The 9,054-nt window shown below is 43.0% G+C and overlaps 1 long non-coding RNA gene across 1 annotated transcript; it reads right to left on the bottom strand.

Annotated features, from left to right (window-relative positions):
- Positions 1 to 4,064: 4,064 nt before the first annotated feature.
- LOC119120581 lies at positions 4,065 to 8,240 on the bottom strand. Its single transcript, XR_005097546.1, has 3 exons — positions 8,171 to 8,240; positions 7,766 to 7,947; positions 4,065 to 4,100 (listed from the first exon to the last, which is right to left on the bottom strand). It is a non-coding gene; the product is annotated as an uncharacterized LOC119120581 (long non-coding RNA).
- Between the last annotated feature and the right edge of the window lie 814 nt (positions 8,241 to 9,054).

Genomic DNA, 9,054 nt, shown 5'->3' with positions numbered 1-9,054 from the left:
CCTAACCCTAACCCTAACCCTAACCCTAACCCTAACCCTAACCCTAACCCTAACCCTAACCCTAACCCTAACCCTAACCCTAACCCTAACCCTAACCCTAACCCTAACCCTAACCCTAACCCTAACCCTAACCCTAACCCTAACCCTAACCCTAACCCTAACCCTAACCCTAACCCTAACCCTAACCCTAACCCTAACCCTAACCCTAACCCTAACCCTAACCCTAACCCTAACCCTAACCCTAACCCTAACCCTAACCCTAACCCTAACCCCTACCCTAACCCTAACCCTAACCCTAACCCTAACCCTAACCCTAACCCTAACCCTACCCTAACCCTAACCCTACCCTAACCCTAACCCTAACCCTAACCCTAGGAGCACATAGCCCTAAGCGAAACCCTAACCCTAACCCTAGGAGCACATAGCCCTAAGCGAAACCCTAACCCTAACCCTAGGAGCACATAGCCCTAAGCGAAACCCTAACCCTAACCCTAGGAGCACATAGCCCTAAGCGAAACCCTAACCCTAACCCTAGGAGCACATAGCCCTAAGCGAAACCCTAACCCTAACCCTAGGAGCACATAGCCCTAAGCGAAACCCTAACCCTAACCCTAGGAGCACATAGCCCTAAGCGAAACCCTAACCCTAACCCTAGGAGCACATAGCCCTAAGCGAAACCCTAACCCTAACCCTAGGAGCACATAGCCCTAAGCGAAACCCTAACCCTAACCCTAGGAGCACATAGCCCTAAGCGAAACCCTAACCCTAACCCTAGGAGCACATAGCCCTAAGCGAAACCCTAACCCTAACCCTAGGAGCACATAGCCCTAAGCGAAACCCTAACCCTAACCCTAGGAGCACATAGCCCTAAGCGAAACCCTAACCCTAACCCTAGGAGCACATAGCCCTAAGCGAAACCCTAACCCTAACCCTAGGAGCACATAGCCCTAAGCGAAACCCTAACCCTAACCCTAGGAGCACATAGCCCTAAGCGAAACCCTAACCCTAACCCTAGGAGCACATAGCCCTAAGCGAAACCCTAACCCTAACCCTAGGAGCACATAGCCCTAAGCGAAACCCTAACCCTAACCCTAGGAGCACATAGCCCTAAGCGAAACCCTAACCCTAACCCTAGGAGCACATAGCCCTAAGCGAAACCCTAACCCTAACCCTAGGAGCACATAGCCCTAAGCGAAACCCTAACCCTAACCCTAGGAGCACATAGCCCTAAGCGAAACCCTAACCCTAACCCTAGGAGCACATAGCCCTAAGCGAAACCCTAACCCTAACCCTAGGAGCACATAGCCCTAAGCGAAACCCTAACCCTAACCCTAGGAGCACATAGCCCTAAGCGAAACCCTAACCCTAACCCTAGGAGCACATAGCCCTAAGCGAAACCCTAACCCTAACCCTAGGAGCACATAGCCCTAAGCGAAACCCTAACCCTAACCCTAGGAGCACATAGCCCTAAGCGAAACCCTAACCCTAACCCTAGGAGCACATAGCCCTAAGCGAAACCCTAACCCTAACCCTAGGAGCACATAGCCCTAAGCGAAACCCTAACCCTAACCCTAGGAGCACATAGCCCTAAGCGAAACCCTAACCCTAACCCTAGGAGCACATAGCCCTAAGCGAAACCCTAACCCTAACCCTAGGAGCACATAGCCCTAAGCGAAACCCTAACCCTAACCCTAGGAGCACATAGCCCTAAGCGAAACCCTAACCCTAACCCTAGGAACACATAGCCCTAAGCGAAACCCTAACCCTAACCCTAGGAGCACATAGCCCTAAGCGAAACCCTAACCCTAACCCTAGGAGCACATAGCCCTAAGCGAAACCCTAACCCTAACCCTAGGAGCACATAGCCCTAAGCGAAACCCTAACCCTAACCCTAGGAGCACATAGCCCTAAGCGAAACCCTAACCCTAACCCTAGGAGCACATAGCCCTAAGCGAAACCCTAACCCTAACCCTAGGAGCACATAGCCCTAAGCGAAACCCTAACCCTAACCCTAGGAGCACATAGCCCTAAGCGAAACCCTAACCCTAACCCTAGGAGCACATAGCCCTAAGCGAAACCCTAACCCTAACCCTAGGAGCACATAGCCCTAAGCGAAACCCTAACCCTAACCCTAGGAGCACATAGCCCTAAGCGAAACCCTAACCCTAACCCTAGGAGCACATAGCCCTAAGCGAAACCCTAACCCTAACCCTAGGAGCACATAGCCCTAAGCGAAACCCTAACCCTAACCCTAGGAGCACATAGCCCTAAGCGAAACCCTAACCCTAACCCTAGGAGCACATAGCCCTAAGCGAAACCCTAACCCTAACCCTAGGAGCACATAGCCCTAAGCGAAACCCTAACCCTAACCCTAGGAGCACATAGCCCTAAGCGAAACCCTAACCCTAACCCTAGGAGCACATAGCAAATGTCACCTTTAGCACATAGCAAATGTCACCTTTAGCACATAGCAAATGTCACCTTTAGCACATAGCAAATGTCACCTTTAGCACATAGCAAATGTCACCTTTAGCACATAGCAAATGTCACCTTTAGCACATAGCAAATGTCACCTTTAGCACATAGCAAATGTCACCTTTAGCACATAGCAAATGTCACCTTTAGCACATAGCAAATGTCACCTTTAGCACATAGCAAATGTCACCTTTAGCACATAGCAAATGTCACCTTTAGCACATAGCAAATGTCACCTTTAGCACATAGCAAATGTCACCTTTAGCACATAGCAAATGTCACCTTTAGCACATAGCAAATGTCACCTTTAGCACATAGCAAATGTCACCTTTAGCACATAGCAAATGTCACCTTTAGCACATAGCAGCAAATGTCACCTTTAGCACATAGCAAATGTCACCTTTAGCACATAGCAAATGTCACCTTTAGCACATAGCAAATGTCACCTTTAGCACATTGCAAATGTCACCTTTAGCACCTAACCACATCAGACCTCAGCACCTAGCCTCTTAGCACCTAGCCTCTTAGCACAATTACAGAGTATGACATCACAAAAAACAGAGTATGACATCACAAATGCAAAACATCTCACAAAGGAAATCACATCACCCCACGTGCTCTTAAAATAACTTGGCCAATGCATTTGTCTATTTGATCTGCAGCAAATCCAAATTATACCTAAGGATGGTGACAAATCTTAATATCATACTTAATAGGACATATTAAAGACTTGAGTAAATTAATTAATTTATTTGCTAATTGTCATTTTAATTATGATTTTGTATAAATACTAGGTATAAACAGAAAATATACTACACAAAATGGGCAGACTTTACTTGTTTGAAAAGGAGTGGGAAGTAAGACTTACTTCATTCATTTAAAGGGAAGAAGTAAGACTTATTTATCGGAAAGAATGGATTTGCTGGAATTCCAAATTTCCAAAATGAATGAATGAAGTCATTTCAATTATGATTTGGGATAAATACTAGGTGTGAACACAAAAACTACTGCACAAAATGGCCAGTTTACTTGTTTGAAAAGGACTGTGAAGAAGAGAGACTTATTTCATTTATTTAATGGGAAGAAGTCAGACTTATTTAATCTATTTTTGTTCCCAGGCAAAATTGGATTTGCTGCAATTGCAAATTTCAACAAAGCACAGTGCCAAATCTTGACTTGAGACCTGATAGGACGTATTAAACGCCTAGTTAAATTGATAGAAGTTGGTCGTATGAGCGAGTGGAGTAACATGAGATCTATTCTCAATTACAAATAGCACACACAACTTTGGATATTTTGAATGAATGAGTGAGTGAATGAATCTTATTTGTTCATTTAAATTATGACTGTATAAATACTAGGTATAAACAGAAAATCTCCTGCACAAAATGGCCAGTTTACTTGTTTGAAACGGTGTGGGAACAAGTCATCTATCCAATTTAAGACAAATGTAGTTTGTAACCTCTAACAATGTTTTACTTTAGCTATTGTTGTCTGTGACTTTCCCATGAATAAAAAGGAAGGAAGGACTCACCGGAGACGTCTTCGCCAACGTGCAACTGTTGTACTTTGTATTTTTATCCTTCTTACAGTGGAAAACATACAGCCAAAGAACACCGTGGAACCTAAAGGAATGAAAGAAAACTTTATCATTTGGCCTCAACCAACATTCGCAGATACAACACTGACATGCGGGGTTAGGGTTAAAGGTTGAGGGAGGGGCCCTCGTTTTAAACTACTTTTTTTGAAAAGGAGTGGGAACAAGCAAGACTTATTTAATTTATTTAATGGGAACAAGTAAGACTTATTTAGTTTATTTAATCTATTTTTGTTCCCAGGCAAAATTGGATTTGCTGCAATTGCAAATTTCAACAAAGTACGGTGCCAAAATCTTGACTTGGGACCTGATAGGACGTATTAAACTCATTTAATATGAAGACTTATTTAGTTTATTTAATCTATTTTTGTTCCCTGGCAAAATTGGATGTATGGTGCCAAATCTTGACTTGAGACCTGATAGGATGTATTAAACGCTTAGTTAAATCGACAGAAGTTGGTAATAAGAGCGAGTGGAGTAACGGTGGTTGAATGGATGAATAAATGTTGAAAGTAATTTAAATTATGACTTTGTATAAATACTAGGTATTAACAGAACATCTAATGCGCAAAATGGGCAGTTTACTTGTTTGAGAAGGAGTGGCAAGAAGTAAGACTTATTTAATCTGTTTGTTCCCAGGCAAAATTGGATGTGCTGCAATTCCAAATTTCACCACATGATGGTGCCAAATTTTGACTTGAGCCATGATAGGAAATATTAAACTTAGTTGAATTGATAGAAGTTCGTAATAAGACCGAGTGGAATAACATGAATGTTCTGAATTAGACATAGTTTGAATATGCTTTTGAATATTTTTAGGTAAACAGTTTTGCTTCACTTTGAGCATCATTTGAGCAGTCTGATAATCTACCAAATCTTTGAATTGAAGAATTTGTTATTTAAGAAATAGCTTGTTATTATTTTCAAGGTAATCAGATTTGTTTATAATTCTAATGGCCTTCTTTTCAAAACTTTTGTTTGTTCCCAGGCAAAATTGGATGTGCTGCAATTCCAAATTTCACCACATGATGGTGCCAAATTTTGACTTCAGCCCTGATAGGACATATTAAACACTTAGTTGAATTGATAGAAGTTGGTAATAAGACCGAGTGGAATAACATGAATGTTCGGAATTAGACAGTTTGAATATGCTTTTGAATATCTCAAAGGGGGATGAGTCTGCCTACAGGGACGAAGTGGTCCAGCTATCGGAGTGGTGTGGAGAGAACAATCTGCTCCTAAACACGGCTAAAACCCAAGAACTGGTCATTGATTTTAGGAGGAAAAATAAAACGGACATTCCACCACTTATCATCGACGGGGTCTGTGTGAAGAGGGTGTCCTCCTTCCGCTACCTGGGAGTCCACATCGAGGAGGACTTCACCTGGGGTGTGAACACCTCTGAGCTGCTTAAAAAGGCCCAGCAGAGACTCTACTTTTTAAGGGTGCTGAGGAGGCACAGCATTACACAGAGACTGCTGGTGTCCTTCTATCGCTGCTCCATAGAAAGCACTTTAACGTACTGTATACGTGTTTGGTACTCCAGCTGCACTGCTGCTCAGAGGAAAAAGCTCCAAGAGGTCATCAACACAGCACAGAAGATCATTGGCTGCCCTCTCCCTCTTTACGGTGTTGTGCTTGATTTGGTCCCCCCCGTGAGATTTTGTTCCCCCTGCCGCGGGAGCGCGCACGCCTTATTTGGAAAGCGAAAAACCGATGTCGTACGGCGTCAGCACTACGTTGTTTTCAATAAAAACATGAAGACCTCACGTTTGCGTCAGTCAATTTTAATTTTCATAAAGGATTATTCTCATTTGATGTCTTTAAATTCATCCGCGTTGTGCCATTGAAGCGGGGTGCATTCAAAGACCAGTCGTACAGTCGGAACACTCAATCCCTTCACCAAAAAGCAACAATATAATTAAGTGATCTCTTTGCATAAACCTCGATGCAAAGAAACTCCTCTTTTTGGGTACAGGCTACAAGGAGTATATATTACAAATACTTAATTGTGATCATCATTCATCCATCCATCCATTTTATTCCTCAGGTATTTTCAAAGCAAATTAATATTGTTGCATTTATTAATTTGCTTTAAAATGACAGCGCAATATAATTAAAAGCTGACACTGTAGCAATGTCAAACGTGTTCATTTAAGAAAAAGCCACACACGTTTTGTGATCAAATCTTTCAGAACGAGAATGATTTGAGTGAATTGATTTGAATGAATAATTGAGAAGAGATTTCAGTTCTGAAGGCTCCTTTTGTCCCAAGCAAAGTGACAGATGGTGGGGAGGGGGGATAAAAATTGTAAGGAACTCTATAAAAATGTCAAGCCGTGAGGATATGTGTGTGTCCCCCCCCCCCCCTTATTTTGAGAATGGTGAGTGCTGGACTGCAGCTGTTTTTTTTTTTCTGTCTTCCTGGTGGTCTGTTCAGGTTGTGTGAAAATTTTGAACAGGTTCCCTCATTCCTAGGCCAAATTACAGGGCTGGAACAAATCCTCACAGCTGCCCCGTGAGGATATGTTCCCTCCCCCTTATTTTTAGAACGGTGAGTGACGGTGAGTGAAAAAACGCTGGAGTCCAGCACTCACCGTTCTCAAAATAAGGGGGGGGGGGGCATATCCTCACCGGGCAGCTGTGAGGATGTGTCCCCCCCCCTGTAATTTGGCCTAGGAATGAGGGAACCTGTTCAAATTTTTCACACAACCTGAACAGACCCCCAGGAAGACAGAAAAAAAACATCTGGAGTCCAGCACTCACCGTTCTCAAAATAAGGGGGGGACATATCCTCACGGCTTGACATTTTTATAGAATTCCTGTTACAATTTTTATCCCCCCCTCCCCACCATCTGTCACTTTGCTTGGGACAAAAGGAGCCTTCAGAACTGAAATCTCTTCTCAATTATTCATTCAAATCAAGTCACTCAAATCATTCTCGTTATGAAAGATTTGATCACAAAACGTGTGTGGCTTTTTCTTAAATGAACACGTTTGACATTGCTATAGTGTCAGCTTTTAATTATTATTGCGCTGTCATTTTAAAGCAAATTAATAAATGCAACAATATTAATTTGCTTTGAAAATACCTGAGGAATAAAATGGATGGATGGATGGATGAATGATGATCACAATTAAGTATTTGTAATATATACTCCTTGTAGCCTGTACCCAAAAAGAGGAGTTTCTTTGCATCGAGGTTTATGCAAAGAGATCACTTAATTATATTGTTGCTTTTTGGTGAAGTGAATGAGTGTTCCGTCTGTACGACTGGTCTTTGAATGCACCCCGCTTCAATGGCACAACGCGGATGAATTTAAAGACATCAAATGAGAATAATCCTTTATGAAAATTAAAATTGACTGACGCAAACGTGAGTTCTTCATGTTTTTATTGAAACAACGTAGTGCTGACGCCGTACGACGCCGTATGACATCGGTTTTTCGCTTTCCAAATAAGGCGTGCGCGCTCCCGCGGCAGGGGGAACAAAATCTCACGGGGGAACCAAATCAAGAACAACGGTACACAGTAAAAAAAATGTGGCTCTTAGTCTCTGACTGGTTGGCCACCCCTGAGCTAGGGTTAGCTACTCAGCTACACATTGCTATTACACAGTGAACGCTAGCTACATAGACAACTTTAGTCAAACTACACAAACGTAAATCTCTAAACACAATGAGTTGTATTTACCGTGTACGCTCTAGACGGTCCAGTTGCAAGCAGAAAATAAAGATATTTCTGTTGATAATCGTCGTGTTTGTATCCGCTGTCTCGCTCACGGCAATCCGCGCCCACAGATTTGAATCTTGGCGGGATTTCCGCCTATTGACGTCATTGGCGCGGCACATGACTGCGACGTAATACCCGCTTATCTGAAACGGTAAAGTTAAAAGTAGAGTTAAATAAAGTTTTCTTTTTTAATCAACGCAATAATTTACAAACGTTGACCAGAAAGAATCGTTGAAATTCGGCGTCTGTGGCTGGAAGCAGACGCCGAGTTCGACGTCCCCCCCCCCCCCCCCCCCAAACGCCACACTCACTCGCTTTTCAGGGCTACAAAAGTACTTCTTTTTAAAAACAATGAGTTGTATTTACCGTGTACGCTCTAGACGGTCCAGTTGCAAGCAGGAAATAAAAATATCTCTCTTGTTAGTCGTCGCTGTGTCTCGTTGCCCGGCATTGCCGCCTTCCTTTGCGCCTCTGCGAGCCACGCTCACGGATTTGAATTTTGGCGGACGTTCCGCCCATCGACGTCACGTCCGCATCACGTGACCGCGTGGCAGACGTCATATCGCTGTTTTGTTTAGTAGACTTACAGTTATGCATTGACATAATGGTGAGCACTCACTCAAAATAGATTTAAATAAATTAAATAAGTCTTCTTCCCACTCCCTTTTAAACAAGTTAACTCTGCCCACGGATTTGAATTTCGGCGGAGGTTCCGCCCATTGACGTCATGTCCGCTTCACATGACTGCGACGCGCAAACGTCATGTACCAACCGCCGTTTTATTTAGTGCACTTGCCATATTTTGTGTCGACACAATGGCGCACTAGTTAGCGCGTCAGCCTTTCGTGCATGACGTTGTAAGTTCGTTACCAATCTTAGCCCTTTTTTTTTGCTCCCTTGTATGTATGTAGATACCTCAACATTATTTTAATTGTTATCTTAAGGATATCTTATCTCAGGGTTTATTCAGACCAATAAAGTATTTTAGTCCGTGTTTGGTCCGGACCAAAAGCCCTGTTTTATTTTATAAACTTAGTGTTTTTAGTCGACATAATGGCGCATTAGTTAGCACGTCCGCCTCACATGCATTATGATACGGGTTTGATGCCAGTCTTGCACTTTTTTTTCTCCCTTGTCTGTATGTATACACATTATTTTTATTGTTATCTGATTAAGGATATCTTTTCTCAGGGTTTATTCAGGCCAGAAAAGTCTGTCGGTTTGGTCCGGACGAAAACCACTGTTTTACT

Source organism: Syngnathus acus, chromosome 3, assembly GCF_901709675.1.
Source record: "Syngnathus acus chromosome 3, fSynAcu1.2, whole genome shotgun sequence".
NCBI lineage: Eukaryota > Metazoa > Chordata > Actinopteri > Syngnathiformes > Syngnathidae > Syngnathus > Syngnathus acus.
This window is presented reverse-complemented; position numbering and strand designations above follow the sequence as displayed.